Below are 19,765 nucleotides of genomic sequence, written 5' to 3'. Positions count from 1 at the left end.
GGGGATTTTTTTTTCTCTCTCTTTTTCACGGATTATCTGCTTATACAACAGATGTTATTTGGCATTTTTCGGTATTTACCTGTTAGAAAACAAATGTTTTGATGATGAATCAAGCCATAAGGTATTTAGTTATATAGCTAACATTCTGGAAAGTAAAATGAATGTTCATTAATGTATGTATGCATAATAAATTTAAGATGTCAAGAAGAATATGGCCATTGGGAGGAGGCGCAAGATGGCTGATGCCTGAAGAGCATGGCCATGACTAGAAACTGATATTTCCTGATTTTTTTCCTCTGCCTTCCAATGTTAAGAGAAATGGGTATGTTTTCACTGCATGATCTACAGTTTTGTTATCTGTTCTTGTGGAGACTTACCCATTAGAGTAGGTGGTGAGGACATGAAAGCTGCCACAGACTTTTGAGTTTGAACTATTCCTGTGGTCCTGCATCTTGCATCATGACAGAGGGTTTTCAGGATCTTTTTGATAATGTTATCAGGAGGAGGACTGAGGATCACTACTCCTCAGATGCTGACAATTTCCGAAGAGCCTTATAGAAGAGAAACTATTCCCGCAGGATTCACAGTGGTGGATGGCAGTGGAAGGAAGAATGGAAGAGATTAGTGGTTCTGGTTTAATGTTGGGATCTACCTTTAGTGGTGGCAATATTGACAAGACCATTTTAAATGATTTAAACCAGACTTTGCAAAGCTAGAGCAGTCATGGAAATATCATTGGTGACTAGAGATGTGAATCGAAACCGGAATCGGTTCGGATTCCGATTCACATGTGGAGTTTTTTTCATCGGGCCCGATCGTGGTTTTGTTTATTGGCTGCACCCGAGCCGATAAACAAAAAACCCACCCTGACCCTTTAAAACTAATCCCTTTGCTTCTCCCACCCTCCCGACCCCCCAAAAAACATTTTACAGGTACCTGGTGGTCCAGTGGGGGTCCCGGGAGCGATCTCCTGCTCTCGGGCTGTCAGCTGCCACTAATCAAAATGGCGCCGATGGCCTTTGCCCTTACCATGTGACAGGGTATCCGTGCCATTGGCCGGCCCCTGTCACATGGAGGGAGCACTGGATGGCTGGAGCCCCTGATTTCTGACGATTTTGAAAATATCGATGATATTTTCAATCGTCCGAAGCCCGATTCACATCCCTATTGGTGACTCATATTACTGCTTTTGTCAATTCTATGACAAAATTAATAGTTTAGAGATCAAAGTTGAGGGAAATGTTCAACAACTTGCTGTTTTTGAAAAAATGATAAACAAATGAAGATAATATGTAATCTTAGTGAAAGGTAATGTCTTAATAATAAATCTGAGAACTCAGAAAACATTATACAATGAAGAACACATAGCTTTATTAATACATCAATGGTGTCTCCCCTGGGTTCATTTAAAGGCTATATGGCTGAAGTTTTAAAGATTCTTCAGCAGTCATTACCTCATTATCTATAGCATAGTATATCCCTCCCTCCTTCATCAAGAAGGATAAAGGGACATGTTTTGTTCAATTTGCTAAATTTAACTCAGATTTTGGAATCTGACGAAAAACCTGTGCCTGCTGTGTTATTTGTTAACCTTGTTCTGGAACCAGAAATTGGGTTTTAGTATTTTCTTTACCCATTGTAAAGCCTTATATATGAATTTCAAAATAAGCCTCACACTAATACAGAAGGTTCCCAGATGTACCTAAGTCTACACAGAAAAAAGCATCAACAGTTTCCTTTAATATGACCAAGGGTCACTCCAATTAGGCATTATTTTGGTTGAATTTCCATGGCAAATGTGCAATAATATATCAGTCAGTGAGGCATATTTTTTAGGTACCTTCACAGTTAATAGCTTTTCTGACCAACAAATAGATATAGGATTTATTTGGGGTGTCCATTCTTATATCCACTAGTGTCTCAAGAGTTCTCAAAGTGGTTCTTTGAGATCAGTGAAACTGACTTCCACGTTTCCTTTATTAATGTAATTGATCTCCTGAAATTGTATAGCCGTCTCCCCGTGTTCAAATTGTGGATTGATTGCATTGATAATTTTGGTATTATCTTTTGGATACATTTTCTTTTGATTGGTATGTATTATCATGCTGTTGTGTATGTGTACAAGAAGTATTTTTTGGATTATATTTAACATTAGATAAATAATTTAAAAAAATGTATATATCAGTTAACTGATTACTTTTAGTCTCATGTTATATTTTTAGATTTCCAAATAAGAGGCATGAGCTTTAATTAGATCAATCTTTTTTTGCATTTATAGACGTTAATAAATGAAGCATTATTTTTATTCTTGATTAATGCTTTCAACCATTATAATTAATTTTACTAATGCTAGTCTTTTATATCTAGATTTGACTATACTTTTAAAGTGTTCACACCTGTAAAAGTCATTTTTTTAAATTTTATGTTTATATTTAATTAAAAATTGTTGTTTTATGACTCCATGTATAGATTAATACAAGTTATATTTATATTTTAGATCGGAATATGTGCAATGATTACAATAAAGAATAGAAATAATTATAGACCTTAATAATCTTCATTAGAAATTAACTTCTGGTTATTCCCGTGAGAATGATCTTACTCTCTTATAAATGATAAATTGATATTAAAGAAAACAATATAAATGCAAATGAAATATAAATGCAAATGATAATTTCTCCACTTGTATTCAGTACATATTTATGACATCTTGATCTTCTGGATTTTAATACTTCAGAATTCAAAGCCTGTAAAGCTCCAGTCAAGTAAACTTTTTGCTGTTGCAAATTTTATCATAGATTTTTGTAGTAGAATTATATCTGGTTAATTTGTATAGGTTAGAAATTGACAATTAGAACTCTAGTTCAAATATCAGGATATGAAAGAGGACAATGACAGTTTTGTCCATTCTATTTATGTTCTACATTTTCTTATAGCTATGAAGGCAGATTATACATTTTACAAAAAATGATGCAATGTTAAGCAATGAGCATTTTCAACAATTTCAGCTAATGATACCACAGGCCAGAGAAGCCAGGTTGGAATTAACAGGCTAAAATGCCTCAGAAATCAACTGGGTCAATGCTAGTTAGTTTTTTTTGGCCAGGTATCATCCAGCAAGGTGACAGGAAGAAAAGAGGGGATAAAGGTAGCATGACCTAGCTATACTGCAGACCCTCTAATAGCCAGGTTGGAACCAACAGACAAAAACTCCTCAGAAAGGAGTCATGGGACCTAAGCAATCAAATGTTCACTAGTGTTTTTGATTGGATTATTACAAAGCTTGGATGAAAAACTCAAAGGACATATTGACAGAGATGTGCAGGGATTTTTTATTTTTGGTTCCTTTTATTCATTTTCAGATCATTCTTCCTCAATTTGTTTTGTGGACATTTAGTTTAGTTTAGTTTTCATTTTTATTTGTTTCAGAAAATATTGCATATTCTTGTCTAAAACAAACCCAAAAATTTGAGGATTTTTTGGGAGTTGTGCATTCATTTGGGTGTAAAATGAACAAAATAAAAAATGCCAGATTTGGTTCAGATTACCATTCATTTTAAAACAAATGTGCATCCCTACTTATTAATACATTTTTAGTGAACACTGAAATGAAGTATTTGCTTAATATTTCTGCCATTTATTTGTCTATATTCACACATTCTATATTGTCAAATTTCAATTTCAATATACTACTTTGTAGAAATGTGAATCGGAACCGGAATCGGTTCAAATTCCGGTTCCGATTCACATGTGTTTTTTTTTTCATCGGGCCCGATCACGGTTTTGTTTATCGGCTGCGCCTGAGCCGATAAACAAAAAACCCACCCCCACCCTTTAAAACTAATACCTTAGCTTCCCCCACCCTCCCAACCCCCCAAAAAACTTTTTATAGGTACCTGGTGGTCCAGTGGGGGTCCCTGGAGCGATCTCCCACTCCCGGGCCATTGGCTGCCACTAATCAAAATGGCGCCAATGGCCCTTTGCCCTTACCATGTGACAGGGTATCCGTGCCATTGGCCGGACCCTGTCACATGGTAGGAGCACTGGATGGCCCATGCCATCTTGTGCTCCTATCATGTGACAGGGGCTGACCAATGGCACCGGTAGCCCCTGTGACATAGTAAGGGCAAAGGCTATTGGCGCCATTTTGATTACTGGCAGCCGATGGCCCGAGTGCAGGAGATCGCTCCCGGACCCCCGCTGGACCACCAGGGGCTTTTGGCAAGTCTTGGGGGACCCTCCTGACCCCACAAGACTTGCCAAAAGTCCAGCGAGGGTCGGAAGTGACCTCCTGACCTCAGACCATTGGCTGCCAGTATTCAAAATGGCGCCGATAGCCTTTGCCCTTACTATGTCACAGGGGCTACTGGTGCAGAATATTCTGCTATAAATTTATATATATTTATAGCAGAATAACGAGGCAAGAAAAAAAAGGGGCGAGAAGAGATAATGGGCAACCGGCCGAATCGCGGCAGTGTAGTTTTGCCCCCCGTGGTGTGGCCGCACTACACACAATCACCCCCTTAGCACCATGGGAAAAGGTGTAGTTATTTCCTGTGGTGCTGCTGGTGATAATGGGAGATAACTCCATCCAAATCCCGCCCACACTCCTCTACTTTTCATAATGGAATAATACTACCGCAATACCAGTACATCACAGAATAATGAGTGACCCTGATAGAAATTTGCTGCCTTTGTTATAGCTCCTTTTATGAGGCCCACTATTGTTTCACCTCACCAATTTCTCTGAGTCTTCCAGTTCTTATTTGTGAAATTCAAAACTTGGTGATTCGAATACTAGGAATGTAAACAGCTGGATGGCTGGTGGGCATGAGGAATGCCTGTTAACTTGCCTATGTGCTGCACAGGTGGTGGACCTCATGTGTCACCTAGATAAGATTTCAGACAGTGCTGGGGAGGAGCCGGCTATTGTGGGACATGTGTGCACCAATGACATAGGAAAATGTGAGAGGGAGGTTCTGGAAGCCAAATTTCGACACCTAGGTAGAAAGCTGAAATCCAGAACCTCCAGGGTAGCATTCTCTGAAATGCTCCCTGTTCAACGCACATGTTCTCAGAGGCAGGCAGAGCTCCAGAATCTCAATGAGTGGATGAGACGATGGTGCAAGGAAGAGGGATTCAGTTTTGTAAGGAACTGCGGAACCTTTGGGGAAGGAGGAGTCTTTTCCAAAAGATGGAACCAGACTGCTGGTGCTAACCTTTAAAAAGTAAATAGAGCAGCTTTTAAACTAGAACAAAGGGGGAAACCAACAGTAGCTCAGCAGTGTATGGTTTGGAGGGAGGAATCTTCAAAGGATACTAATGATGCATTAGAATTAAGGCATCCCGACAGTGAGGTTCCAATAATAAGAAAAGTAGTGCACATGCCTGTAATTAAAAACATATATGAGCTAAAAAATTGCAATTTATACCTATCAATTAAAAAGTAGAATGAAAATACAAACAAAAAAACACACTTTGAAATCCTTGTATGCTAATGCCAGAAGGCTAAGAAGTAAGATGGAAGAATTAGAATGTATAACAGTGAATGATGATATAGGCTTAATTGGCATCTCAGAGACATGGTGGGAAGAGGATAACCAATGGGACAGTGCAATACAGGGGTACAAATTATATTGCAGTGACAGAGAGGAGCATCTGGGAGGTGGGATGGTGCTTTATGTCCGGGATGGCATAGAGTCCAATAGAATAAAGATCATGCATGAGACATTTTATAGGTAGAAATCCCTTGTTTGTTGGGGAAGAGTATAGTGATAGGAGTATACTACCATCCACCTGGCCAAGATAGTTAGGTGGATAGTGAAATGTTAAAAGAAATTAGGGGAGCTAACCAAATTGGCACTGCAGTGATAATGGGAGATTTCAGTTACGCCTATATTGACTGGGTAAATGTAACATTGGGGCATGCTAGAGAGATAAAGTTCCTGGATGGAATAAATGACAATTTATGGAACAATTGGTTCAGGAACTGATGAGAGAGGGAGCAATTTTAGATCTAATTCACAGTGGAGCACAATATTTGGTCAGAGAGGTAATGTTGGTGGGGCCGCGTGACAATAGTGATCATAATATGATCAAATTTGTATTAATGATTGGAAGGGGGACAGTAAACAAATCCACAGCTCTAGTGCTAAACTTTCAAAAGGGAAACTGTGATAAAATGAGAAAAATAGAAAAAAACGGAAAGGAGCAGCTACAAGGGAAAAAGTGTGCAAGAGGCATGGACATTGTTAAAAAATGCTATCCTAGAAGCAGAGTCCAGATGTATTCTACACATTAAGAAAGGTGGAAGGAAGGCAAAATGATTACCAGCATGGTTAAGAGGTGAGGCGAAAGAGGCTTTTTTAGCTAAAAGATCTTCATTCAAAAATTGGAAGAAAGATTCAACAGAAGAAAATAGGAGACAGCATAAACGTTAGCAAGTTAAATGTAAGACATTGATAAGACAGGCTAAGAGAGAATTTGAAAAGATTTTGGCTGTAGAGGCAAAAACTCACAGTAAAAGCTTTTTAAAATATATTCAAAGCAGAAAGCCTGTGAGGGAAAGTTAGATGTTCAAGGGGTTAAAGGGCACTTAGAGAAGATAAGGCCATCGCGGAAAGATTAAACTATTTCTTTGCTTTGATGTTTAATGAAGAGGAAGTTGGGGAAATACCCGTGCTGGAGAAGGTTTTCATGGGTAATGATTCAAATGGACTGAACAAATCATGGTAAACCTTGAAGATGTGGTAGGCCTGATTGACAAACTGAAGAGTAGTAAATCACCTGGACCAGATGATGTACACCCCAGGGTTCTGAAGGAACTCAAAAATGAAATTTCAGATCTACTATTAAAAATTTGTTTCCTATCATTAATATCATCCATTCTACCTGAAGACTGGAGGGTGTCTAATGTAACCTCAATATTTAAAAAGGGCTCCAGGGGTGATCAGGGAAACTACAGACCAGTTAGCCTGACTTCAGTGCCAGGAAAAATAATGGAAACAGTTCTAATGATCAAAATCACAGAACATATAGAATGGCATGGTTTCATAGAACAAAGTGAGCATGGCTTTACCCAAGGCCTCACAAATCTACTTCCCTTTTTTGAATGGGTTAAGAACATAAGAACATAAGAAAATGCCATACTGGGTCAGACCAAGGGTCCATCAAGCCCAGCATCCTGTTTCCAACAGTGGCCAATCCAGGCCATAAGAACCTGGCAAGTACCCAAAAACTAAGTCTATTCCATGTAACCATTGCTAATGGCAGTGGCTATTCTCTAAGTGAACTTAATAGCAGGTAATGGACTTCTCCTCCAAGAACTTATCCAATCCTTTTTTAAACACAGCTATACTAACTAATAAACATGCAGATAAAGGTGAACCAGTAGATGTAGTATATTTGGATTTTCAGAAGGCATTTGAAAAAGTTCCTCATGAGAGGCTTCTAGGAAAAGTAAAAAGTCATGGGATAGGTGGCGATATCCTTTCATGGATTAGCAACTGGTTAAAAGAGAGGAAACAGAGAATAGGATTGAATGGACAATTTTCACAGTGGTTGGGGTTGGTCAGTGGAGTGCCTCAGGGATCTGTACTGGGACCTGTGCTTTTCAATATGGGGCAGATTTTCAAAGCTGGTAGGATTTACATGCGTAGGGGGGTTACGTGCGCCGGGCCTATTTTCAAAATGCCCGGTGGTGCGCATAAAGTCCCAGGATGCGTGTAAGTCCCGGGGCTTGAAAAAAGGAGCGGGGCATGGGCAGGGTGTGGGTGGGGTGGGGCGGGGCCATTTGGTGCTGTGCTCGGGATCGCGGGCTGGCTGTCAGCTGGCGCATGCAACCAACGGCTGCCCGGAGGCAGGCACAACTTATAAAATAAAGGTTAGGGGGTTTTTAGGTAGGGCTGGGGTGGGTTAGATAATGGAAGGGAGGGAAAGTTGGGGGGGTGGGGGGTGGAAGGAAAGTTCCCTCCGAGGCTGCTCCGATTTTGGAACGTTCTCAGAGAGAACAGGGAAAGCCATCGGGTCTCCACTAGGGCTTGGTGCGTGTAAGGTGCACTAGTATGCACCCCCTTACGTGCCCAACCCCAGATTTTATAACTTGCACGCATCTACACGCACATGTTATAAAATGGGGCATACATTTGTGCACGCTGGGTTGTGCGCACAAATGTACACCCACGCGTACGTCTAAAAATCCGGCCCTATATTTATAAATGATCTGGAAAGGAATACGACGAGTGAGGTAATGAAATACGCAGATGATACAAAATTATTCAGAGTAATCAAATCACAAGCGGATTGTGATAAATTGCAGAAGGACCTTGTGAGACTGGAAAATTGGGCATCCAAATAGCAAATGAAATTTTATGTGGATAAGTGCAAGGTTATGCATATAGGGAAAAATAACCCATGCTATAGTTACATGATGTTAGGTTCTATATTAGGAGCTATGACCCAGGAAAGAGATCTAGGTGTCATGGTGGATAATACATTGACATCGTTGGCTCAATGTGCTGTGGTAGTCAGAAAAAACAAACAGAATGTTAGGAATTATTAGGAATGGAATGGTGAATACAACGGAAAATGTCATAATGCCTGTGTGTTGCTGCATGGTGCGACCACACTTTGAATACCTTGTACAATTCTGGTCACCGCATCTCTTACTTATGATGGAGAAGGTACAGAGAAGGGCGACCAAATGATAATGTTACATTTGTGGACCCTTGGACCAGGATGAGGTTAGCACTACCACAAGAGGGACGGCCCTCAATGGTTCTCATCGCCCCGCAGGTTAAGCCCTTGGGCCAGCAAGTCTTAGGTGCTGGTTGCCTCGACAAGACAGAGATGAAGGCGAAGTCAGGAGTCCGGGTCAGGGCTGGCAGCTGAGGTGCATAACAAGAGTCCAATCTGAAGGTCCGGGGCAGGCAGCAAGCAGACGAAGATGAGAAAACCAGGCCAGGAATCAAGATGGGCAGCAGAAAAGCATGAACGAGGGACGAACCAAAGTCAGAACCAGGAGATCAAGCTGAGGAAGAACACAGGAATTGGAGGACGAGGAGAAGAGCGAAGCCAGGAACACAAGGAGTTGGCAGGAAAGCAGGAACTGGAAAGCCGGGCCTGGACCTCAGGCACAAAGGACTGGAGTGGAGCAGGATCAGGACCAGGAGCAAAAGCAGGAACGGAATCAGGAACTTCAGGCAGGAACCAGAAGATGTCAGGAAACAGCAACTAGCACTCCGAGGAGACAACCTGATACTAAGGCAAGGAACTGAAGACTGAGGCAGAGTTTAAATACCCCTCAGTCCTGATGACATCCATCAGGGCCGGGCCGAAGTTTCCCGCCATGGTCCCTTTAAGAGGTGAAGCCTCCCACGCATGCTCGCCGAGAGCTTCGCAGGAAGCAGGAAGGCGGCGTTTAGAACCACGTGGGAGGCCACGGTCGGCCGACCCCAAAGCGGGATGAGACGCGCCAAGGTAGAAGGAGGTAGGGGGAGCCCTCAACAGTAACCCCCCCCCTCTTATGCCCCCTGGCAGAAGGGCCTGGCTTGTTGGAGTGAGTGCGATGAAAGTGCTGAAGCAATGACTTATCTAAGATATTTGATGATGGCTCCCAGGAATTTTCTTCAGGACCAAATCCTTCCCAGAAGATCAAATATTCCCAATGTCTACGATTTTGTCTCACATCCAGAATCTCTTTGACTTGGTAGGCTGGATCTACCTCAGAGACGATCTCCGGAGTCTTGGGTGCAGTAACGTGGAACAAGGAGAGCACTAATGGCTTTAGTAGGGATATGTGGATGGAAGTATGTATCTGTAAACTAGTAGGAAGGCATAAACAATAAGTCTCAGAATGATTTGCATGCTCATATTAACATAGACATGCATGCTGCTCATTACTAGCTTTGAACATTAAATTACTAATCTGTATTATAGTGTGCATAAAACAATATGCTCCAAAAATAGACCCTCCCAACAATTTTAGCTTTCATTTAGTAAACAGGCCATTCACTGGCCTTATAAAACTGTTTTCTTATGCAGTAGTAATCAGATAATATTGCTGATGCTAGCAGTTGTCTACAGGCATACCATTTCAAAGTGAATTTGCTAAAATCAATCATTTTCATGGGACTTTCTCCTCTTGTGATGGTGACAGTGAAAATATAACATTGATTTTTTTTTTTTCTTTTCTGACTGGAAAGGTTCTTCTTGCTGCTCTGTGCTTCCTGCTCAGTCATAGCCATCATTTATTGAGCTACAATGCTATAAGCATTTGTTCATGATTAACTGTTTTTTTTTCTCCATACCCAACTTAGGCCAGGCATCATAGTGACAATCCTTGACCAGGTAACCTAGACCAGTGCAAAATCAGTCCTGGGGACCCCACAGCCAGTCAGGTGTTCAAGATATCCTCAGTAAAGACACATGAGAAAACTTTGCACTTTCTGAGTCTCTGTGGTATGCACATTTTTCTCATGTACCTTTACTGTGGATATCCTGAAGATCCCGACTGGCTGTGGAGTTCTCAGAATACGTTGCTTGCGTGAAATCAGCCCATACACAAGTGCTTGGGCCATGTGTGAGCAACACAAATTTTAAGAAGCTGCAAAGTACCCGCGTGTGTCAAGAACGAGGGGGATATGGCCAAGAGTTACCACGTAAGTCTGAATTTTAGACAAGCTGACGATGGCATGTGTCATCAACATCACTTTCCAGCTAGTCCTGATGAGGAGCAAGTCTGGGGCAGAGGCATAGCCATGGGTGGGCCTGGATGGCTCATGACCCACCTGCTTTGGGCTCAGGCCCACTCAAACAGAGCTGTCTGCATGATTCAGTTTCTAATTTGCAGTCCCTTATTTCTCTATTAGAGTCAGACTGTGTTCTGCTAGTGTGTATTTTCTATGTAGAGACTTGTACCAGTCCAGCTTGTTTGATTTCTCCAGTAGGAGTTGTATTAGTATTTTGGGGCCTGGTGTAATATTTGTATTGCTACTTTATAAATAAGAGTCTTGTCTGCTGCCTGAGAGTTAGTGCTGTGATTGTATGGAGTGGCAAGGTTCTTGGTGTCTTTTTTTTTGGAGGGCTTTGTTACTTCCCAAAGTGTTTAGCAGTGGAAGGATTTTGTTATGCTGAGGTGATACCAGAATTTGAATTTGTTTTTCTTTTGCATGTTGGGTTGAAATGTGATCTATCCCAGTTCTGCTCTGCACTCATCCTTATGATAATGATGATTACTGCTGTTTTATTGTAGTTATGATGATCTCTATCTTTCTAGAAACAGGATTCATGAAAATACATTGATATTTGTTTTATTACATGATTGATAGGATCTGATGTTTACATTATTTGCTTTTTACATGATATTCATATGTATTTTTAAACTAAAATAAATTAATACAGATTAGTATGACATATTTAATCTTGGTGCTTGAAATGATTAAAAAAAAATTAAAGTTTCACTCATGATGAAACTGTTGTAGTCTACTTAGAAAGTAGACTACAACTTTAGAGTGCACTTTGTCAGGTGCACTCTAAGGCATTATTTATGGATAAGAGTACAACTAGTGGAGCTCAGACCTGTATGCCCACTGCTCACCCGTGTTAACCTTGGTCCCCCCCAAAAGAAACATCAGTTCTGGCTATGCCACTGGTCTGGAGATCTCAAGTTTTAGGGGTTTTTAAGACTGATTAATTACAAGAGAGAGCAAGAGAGAGAGAGAAGAGGGAAAGAACACTGTAGGAGAGAGAATATGACACTAAATATAAATAAGAGGGACATTTTCAGCTCTGGGTGGGTTTGACTCATAAGAACCTTCTCCATACCTTTTTTAAACCCAGTTATACTAACTGCCATAACCATATCCTATGGCAATTAATTCCAAATCTTAATTATATGTTGAATGAAAAATAATTTTATCTGACTTGTTTTAAATGAGCTACTTGCTAACTTCATGGAGTGACCCTAGTCCTTCTATTGTCTGAGAGAGTAAATAACCAATTTAAATTTACCTGTTCTAGTCCCCCATAGACATGGGGCAAAGTTCTCTACTGCATCACTGGAACACAGCACCTCCCCAAACCCACCCTGAGTTGAAAATGCCCATCTTACAATGGGGCACTCTCTCTCTCTTTCTCTCTATCTCTCTAGGACATGAAACAACTGGTTTTCCCCTTGCGTGAGCATACATACGTGAAACCTCCTAAGCCCTGGTAGTTCATGTGGGTCATTTTCTCAAACCACCTTCTATGTTCATGCAGCAGGGCATTTTGAATGATATGCAGATATGAGTGAGCATGATCTAAAACTGCAGAATATCTATTTTTTAAATTAGCTAGTCAGCCTGACCACTAGGTATTACCACTAAGTAATGGTTGAACATCATCCCTCAGGGGATGTGAACTTTGCTTTCACAGCATATGCTCCCTGGGCTGGGCATATGCTCCCAGCCCAGGGAGCATATGCCCAGCATAGAAACTAATAGGGATGTGAATTGTTTTTCTGACGGATGAAAATATTGTACGATATTTTCAAATCTGTCAAGTATGGGGGGGGGGGGGGTGTTCCCGAATGCGATAGGAAAACCCCAACAAAATTTGTGTGCAGTTCTCTTATCTTTTTTTTTTTTTTTGGGGGGGAGAAAGGGCACACAGAAAAAAAAAAACCCACTCCAACCATTTAAATCTAATTATTTAGAATCCCCCACCCTCCCAACCACCCCAAACATTTTCTAAAGTACCTGGTGGTCCAGCGGGGGTCCCGGGAGCGATCTCCCACTCTCGGGCTATTGGCTGCCACTAATCAAAATGGCGCCGATAGCCCTTTGCCCTTACCATGTGACAGGGGCTATTAGTGCCATGGGCTGGCCCCTATCACATGGTAGGAGCAATGGATGACCCGCACCATTTTTAAAGATGAGAACCTCTGAGTGGAGGTTCTCTTACCTGCTCCTGCCAGGCTCCGGGGTGTTTCTCATTTATTACCAGACTTTCCCTTCCCCCCATGCCATGCTCAGTGGAATGTGCTTCCTGCGGAGAGCCAGGAATGTGGCTCTCCCGCAAAGGCATTTATTCGAGATGCCTCCCCGGCAGGGAGGGTCCCTCGAGGCAGACTGGACATTCACTCCCAGACGTGACTGCTCACTGGGGGGCTGGCTCCGATCCCGTCTAGTGTGGGAATGGTGGCCATTTTTTTTTTTAGAGCCAGGCGCTCCTAGGCAGCCAAATGAGGATTCAGACGGCGGTTTTTCTCCTTTCCCACCGGTTTTAACTCCGGTTATCCCCCAGGCTGGGGGGCAACACCAGGGGAACTTCCTGCCATTCCTCACTCAGGACCTCCATCGGGGCCTCCACACCCAGCCTTTTTTCAGTGGAGTTTGTGCTTCTTTTGCACAGTGCTTATTTGGCCAGTTTGGAACAGCGCCAGGATGCATCTTCAGGCCCCCTTCCTCCTAAGGTGATTAGATTGACAGATCCTCTGCAGTCCGTGGCACTTCCTCTGGGGTCCACTGCATCTCCTCAGGGATCCTCCAGAGTCAGGGTGGTCCCCCATCTGGATCCTTCTCCCCAGGGTGCTCTTGGGCCAGACAAGGACCAGGATGATCTCACATGCATATGGAGGGGGATGACCCTAGGGTCTTATGCCTGTTTCAGAGGGATGAACTTGATCCTCTCATCCCCCATGTCCTAGCAGAATTGGATATTGAGGCTCCACAGGATCCACCTGGCACCAGTACAGGGGCTACGAAAAGGGACCCTGTCCTTTCCAGAATGCATCCACCAGCGAAAATGTTTCCATTTCATCCTATGCTCCTTCAATTGCTATCCAGAGAATGGAATTCACCAGTCTAGTCTGAGAGTAGGAAGGGCTATGGACAAGCTCAATCCTCTCCTGGAGGTATTTCTAGAACTCCTCAAAGTCCCCAAGATAGACATGTCAATAACGGCGGACACAAAAAGGACTACCATCTCAGTCATGGGTGGAGCCGTCCTCCGAGAGCACCAGGATCGGAAGCTCGAAGTCTACCTCAAAAGGATTTTTGAGGTATCAGCCTTGGGGGTAAGAGCCACAGTATGTAGCTCTTTAATGCAGCGCACAGGTCTCAGATGGGTCCAACAGCTGCTCAGTGCTCAAGACCTGCCACAAGAGGAAGCGCAACAGGTGGAACACCTAGAGGCAGTACTAGTTTATAGGGCTGTGAATCATTTTTGAACGATTAAAATTATCCTCAGATAATTTTAAAATCGTCCAAAATCGTTAGAGTGCACGATACAATACCAATGCCCCCGAATTATTGTCAGGGGCATTTGTATTGTATCATTAAATAGGGTGCGGGAAAACCGGCCGCTCGTATGACATAGTGAGAGCAAAGGAAGCGCCGGCGCCATTTTGAAGATTGGCAATATGGCCCGTGTGCAGGAGGTCGCTCCCGGACCCCCGCTGGACTTTTGGCAAGTCTTGGGGGTCAGGAGGTCCCCCCCCAAGCTGGCCAAAAGTCCCTGGGGGTCCAGCGGGGGTCCGGGGGCGATCTCCTGCACGCGTGACGTCAGGAGCCAGGAACCAAAATGGCGCCAGCGCTACCTTTGCCCTGTCACATGATAAGGGCAAAGGGCCACCGGCACCATTTCTCTTAATGCAGTCGTGGCCAGAGAGAGGTATATCGCGCCGGGACCCCCCCCCCCCCACTGGACCCCAGGTAATTTAAAACATTTTGGGGGGTTCGGGAGGGTGGGGGATTTGTTTTAAAGGTTCGGGGTGGGTTTTAGTGTTTTTTTGGTGTGCCGGTTTTCCAGCCCTCCCCCGATTTACGATTTTTAACAATTTAAAAAAAAACAAAAAACCCACGACGATCAGATTTCCTAGCCCCGCCAGCCAAAATCGATCGTTAAGATGATCAATCACACGATTCACACCCCTACTAGCTTATGGAGCAAATGTGCTATATGACTTACTCCACGTCCTGGCCAGATCAATTGTATCAGCAGTCTCTGCCAGGCGTCTCCTCTGGCTCCGTAATTGGTCGGCTGATTCTTCATCTAAGACTCAGCTGGGATTTCTCCCCTTCAAAGGCAAATTATTGTTTGGTGAGAATCTTGAACAACCCATCAAATCCCTGGGAGAGAACAAGGTGCATAAGCTGCCAGAGGATTGTCCTTGGACCTCCAGGACGTTCAATTCTACTAGAAGCTGATTCTGGGGTCAGCGGCATTTTCAACAATCAAGACCAGCCTCTCAGAGACCTCCTTCCTCACTGTCACAGTCCTGGTCTCATTCCTTTCACAGTCGAAGACCAGCTCGAGACAGCCTCCCTCAGGGGGCCTCTTCCAAGTCTTTCCAATGAAGAATTGTCGGCCCACTCTTATACCTCCAGGATAGGGGGACATCTCTCCCTCTTCTACGAGGAGTGGGTCAAGATTACCTCAGACCTATGGGTTCTGGATATTCTACAGCACAGCTATGCTTTAGAATTTGCTCGACCCCTAAGGGACATGCTTCTCTTCTCTCCCTGCGGCCCAATGAAGAAACAACATGTTGTGCATCAGGCACTTGACCGGCTCATAGACTTAGGTGCCATCCTTCCGGTGCCCCTGAAGGAGCAAGGGTTAGGCCATTATTCCATCTACTTCGTTGTCCCCAAAAAGAAAGACTCCTTCCATCCAATCCTGGATCTCAAGGTGGTCAACAGGTCCCACAGGATCCCACATTTCAAGATGGAGATGTTATACTCCGTAATAGCAGTGGTACACCATGGAGAATTCCTAGCCTCCTTGGACTTTACAAAGGCTTATCTCTATATCCCCATCCTCAAGGAACATCAACGCTTCCTTCGCTTCAAAATCCTCAGTCAACATTTACAATTTCAGGCCCTACCCTTCGGACTAGCGACCACTCCCTGCACCTTCACCAAGGTCATAGTGGTGGTGGCAGCAGCCCTACGGAGGGAGGGGATTCTAGTCCACCCCTACCGGGATGACTGGCTCATTCGTGCGAAGTCCCTGGACCTTTGCCAGCGGGCGGTTGACAGAGTCTTGCAGCTTCTCCACTCTCTCGGATGGGTTGTTAATTTTTCCAAGAGCAGCCTTTCTCCTTCTCAGACGCTCGACTTCTTAGGAGCAAGGTTCGATACCAATTTGGGCAAAGTCTTCCTGCGTCAGGACCATGCTCTGTTCCTTATCTCTCAGGTACAGTACTTCCATTGCCTTTCACTCCCCACAGCATGGGACTATCTCCAGGTCCTGGGCTCCATGGCTTCAACTATAGATTTGGTTCCTTGGGTCTTTGCGCATATGCGTCCTTTGCAGGGGGTTTCACTTTCCCACTGGAAGCCAGTGTCTCAGGAGTTCCCAGCACTCCTTCCACTGCCAGAAGTTGCCAAGGACAGCCTGAGCTGGTGGCTCAGTCTGGATCACTTGCTACAGGGAATGGTCTTGGAGATCCCAAAGTGGGTGATCATCACCACGGATGCCAGTCTCTCCAGATGGGGAGCTGTGTGTCAAATGCAGTCGCCACAGGGATGATGGACATCAGTGCAAGTGATTTGGCCAATCAATCATCTCAAAATCAGAGTGGTTCATCTTGCTTTGAAGTGTTTCTTCCCCCTAGATCATCGCCAAGCTGTAAGGATACTCTCCGTCAATGCCACTATGGTAGCATATATCAATCGTCAAGGAGGAACAAAGAGCGGCCTCGGAGGGAACAGGCAGCGCGCACTGGGCTCAGCGCGCGCAGGTTGCACAAATGTGCACCCCCTTGCGTGCGCCGACCCCGGATTTTATAAGATACGCGCGGCTAAGCGCGTATCTTATAAAATCCAGCGTACTTTTGTTTGCGCCTGCTGCAAAAGTACGCGATCGCGCAAATCTAGAAAATCTACCCCTATATACTTTACATTTTTATTAACCACATTCACAGCCAATGAATACATTATTACACACTTCCTGACATCATATTCTCATGTCATAATCACCTCAAAGAGTCAATCAGGCAAGAGATTTATTCCTTCATATAAAAAAAAACTGATTGTGAGGGTGAAACCCACAATTTCTTTTCCACATTATAAAGTATCCATGTGGAACATATCTATACTATTACCTATATTATTGAACCAATATTTTCTGAAGCCCACCATTTATTAAAATTTCTTTCATCACCTCCCTTTTGTCCAGTGTGTGAAATGTAAATGAACCACTCAGGCAAGAAATGAAACATTGATATTGAGGTTATATGTACGTTATTAGGTCCTAGCCAAAGTCCAGTAGAAGCACGTGTATATCCCTGGAATTGCCAGGACATGTGTTAGTCAAAGGCCTCATTTTGTAGCTTCAAGGGTTCCTATTGGTTGATTTGCTGAAGGATCTGAAAAGGAAGAAAAAGCAATTAGTGGAGCCATGGGATGTAGGCTTCAGAGTGAGGGCTATTTGCTGAGAGGCCATAAGCTGAACTTTCTAGCATATCCTATAGCTTCAGAAGAGGCATCCTTAAAATATGTTGCACATTTCATCAAGGCTACTTGTTAAGGAAGAAACAAAGTTATTAATAATGCATGAAAGTAAGACCCATTTTAATTTGGTTCTTTCTAGAAGTTAAAACATAAAAATTAAATGAAAATTAAATACTTTTTTCAAATTATTCCAAGATGATGATTTATCCCAAAAGCATATTGTAAATCAGTATAAATAGTGGCCATAATAAATTTTGCAAAAATAGAAGCCCGGATTAATGCCATTAATTCTTTGATTTGGGCAGAACTGCTCTGAGTGGTAATAACTGCATTTTCTATTATGTCATGTGGTGTACAGACTGCAAAAGAAGCTAGCAATCTATTGAATTGGCTTCTAGAAAAAGAACCATCAATAGAAAAATAGCATTTGAATTAGGAATTAAAATATCCTGAACTTCAGGGTGAAATCTGGTATTCTGATTCATGACCGATCCACAGTTCTGTGAATACTCTTTTCTAGGGAAGCACAGAAAAAAACAACTGGCTCCAAGAATGGAGAGCAAAAATAGTGCTGTTTTTGTTTACAAGTATGAAGCAAGACATACCAAGAAAGTCTGGAATTTGACAGCAATTGATTTTTAAAATGATTGAACAAAACAGGAACTTAAATGTATAGAGTATGTGTACACTGTACAGTTGCATTAACATGTCTGATGTAAAAGCATGCTGTTTAGGAGAAAGCAAATAAAAATGGGAGAGCATAATTAGTGATAGTTTTAATATTACAAAGAAAACTTCTGCTTTCTGAGTTTTAACATTTTATTTCTGAAAATGTTTTAGTATGTCATTAAAAAGAATATTTTTGTCTTCAAAGTCATAACCTGCAGAAATTTGCAATTCAAAAAGACATCATGTGATGTTTTTCGCTCTTTTATCTAGAAAAAAACATGTTTATCTTCTAAAAAAAAAAAAAAATGGGAACAATTACAGTTTCATTATGATCCAATACCCCAAGTGCAGGCTTAAAATAATCCTTGCTATCAGACAGTTGTGACTTAATCTATGAATCTTAATCAGATCCTATGTCTTAGACAGATACAAACATATATGGGTGGATTTTAAAAGCCCTGCTCGCGTAAATCCACCGGATTTATGCGAGCAGGGCTTTGCGCGCCGGCGCGCCTATTTTCCATAGGCCGCCGGCGCGTGCAGAGCCCCGGGACGCGTGTAGGTCCCGGGGTTTTTGGAAGGGGGCGTGTCGGGGGCGGGACCCGATGATGCGGCATTTCGGGGGCAGGGCGCGGCATTTCGGGGGCGGGACCGGGGCGTGGCACCGGCCCGGGGCGTGGTCCAGGCCTTCGGACCAGCCCCCGGGTCGGAGCACGGCGTGCCAGCAGTCCGCTGGTGCGCGTAGATTTACGTCTGCTTCTCGCAGGCGTAAATCTACGGACAAAGGTAAGGGGGGGTTTAGATAGGGCCGGGGGGGTGGGTTAGGTAGAGGAAGGGAGGGGAAGGTGAGGGGAGGGCGAAAGAGAGTTCCCTCCGAGGCCGCTCCGATTTCGGAGCAGCCTCGGAGGGAACGGAGGCAGGCTGCACGGCTCGGCGCGCGCCGGCTGCCCAAAATCGGCAGCCTTGCGTGCGCCGATCCAGGATTTTAGAGGATACATGTGGCTATGCGCATATCTTATAAAATCCAGCGTACTTTTGTTTGCGCCTGCGCAAACAAAAGTACGCGATCGCGCTGTTTTTAAAAATCTACCCCAGATTGATTAGCTCAGCTATCTATTCTACAATACTCTATTTTGTGTAGCTGACCCTGATACCTAGGCCCAAGACAACCAAAACTAGATGGTCTTAACCTATCTTAAATTCCACAATAACAAATACATGCATATGTACACATGTTATAAAATAGTCTGGCTGTGCACGACATTTTAAGTGGTGCATGCATGTGTGCATAGATTCCACTTCTACTGCACAAATTGGGAAATTTTTAAAAGGGATGCTTGGCTATGCTATTCCAGGTTTTACCAATTCATCCTTAGTTTGCCCAGTTAAGAGATAGGTCCTCCAATCCCCCTGATTTGATAGCCTTCACTTCCCAGTTAGCCTCAAGCTTTAAAACTCCACTTTTCTGCCTAGATTTCTTTAAATTTTAACTTGTACCACAAGTATATCAGAAGTAAATTTACCTCTGTACATGCTGGATTGCATCAGTATTTACATGCACATTTTAGGTTCATGTCCATTCCCTGCCCATGCCCCACCCTTTTAGAAATCTTTCTAGATGTGCACGCTGTGGGAGATATGCAAATATCTTGGCAGCT

General features: G+C 43.2%; 1 protein-coding gene across 1 annotated transcript in view; it reads left to right on the top strand.

Annotated features, from left to right (window-relative positions):
• ADGRB3 (adhesion G protein-coupled receptor B3) overlaps nucleotides 1-19,765 on the top strand; it is a 1,794,610-nt gene that overhangs the window by 115,245 nt on the left and 1,659,600 nt on the right. The gene's annotated exons all lie outside the window — the stretch shown is intronic.

Source organism: Rhinatrema bivittatum, chromosome 3 (assembly GCF_901001135.1).
Source record: "Rhinatrema bivittatum chromosome 3, aRhiBiv1.1, whole genome shotgun sequence".
NCBI classification, from domain to species: domain Eukaryota; kingdom Metazoa; phylum Chordata; class Amphibia; order Gymnophiona; family Rhinatrematidae; genus Rhinatrema; species Rhinatrema bivittatum.
The sequence above is the reverse complement of the archived record's forward strand: the minus strand, read 5'-3'. Positions and strand labels throughout refer to the sequence as shown.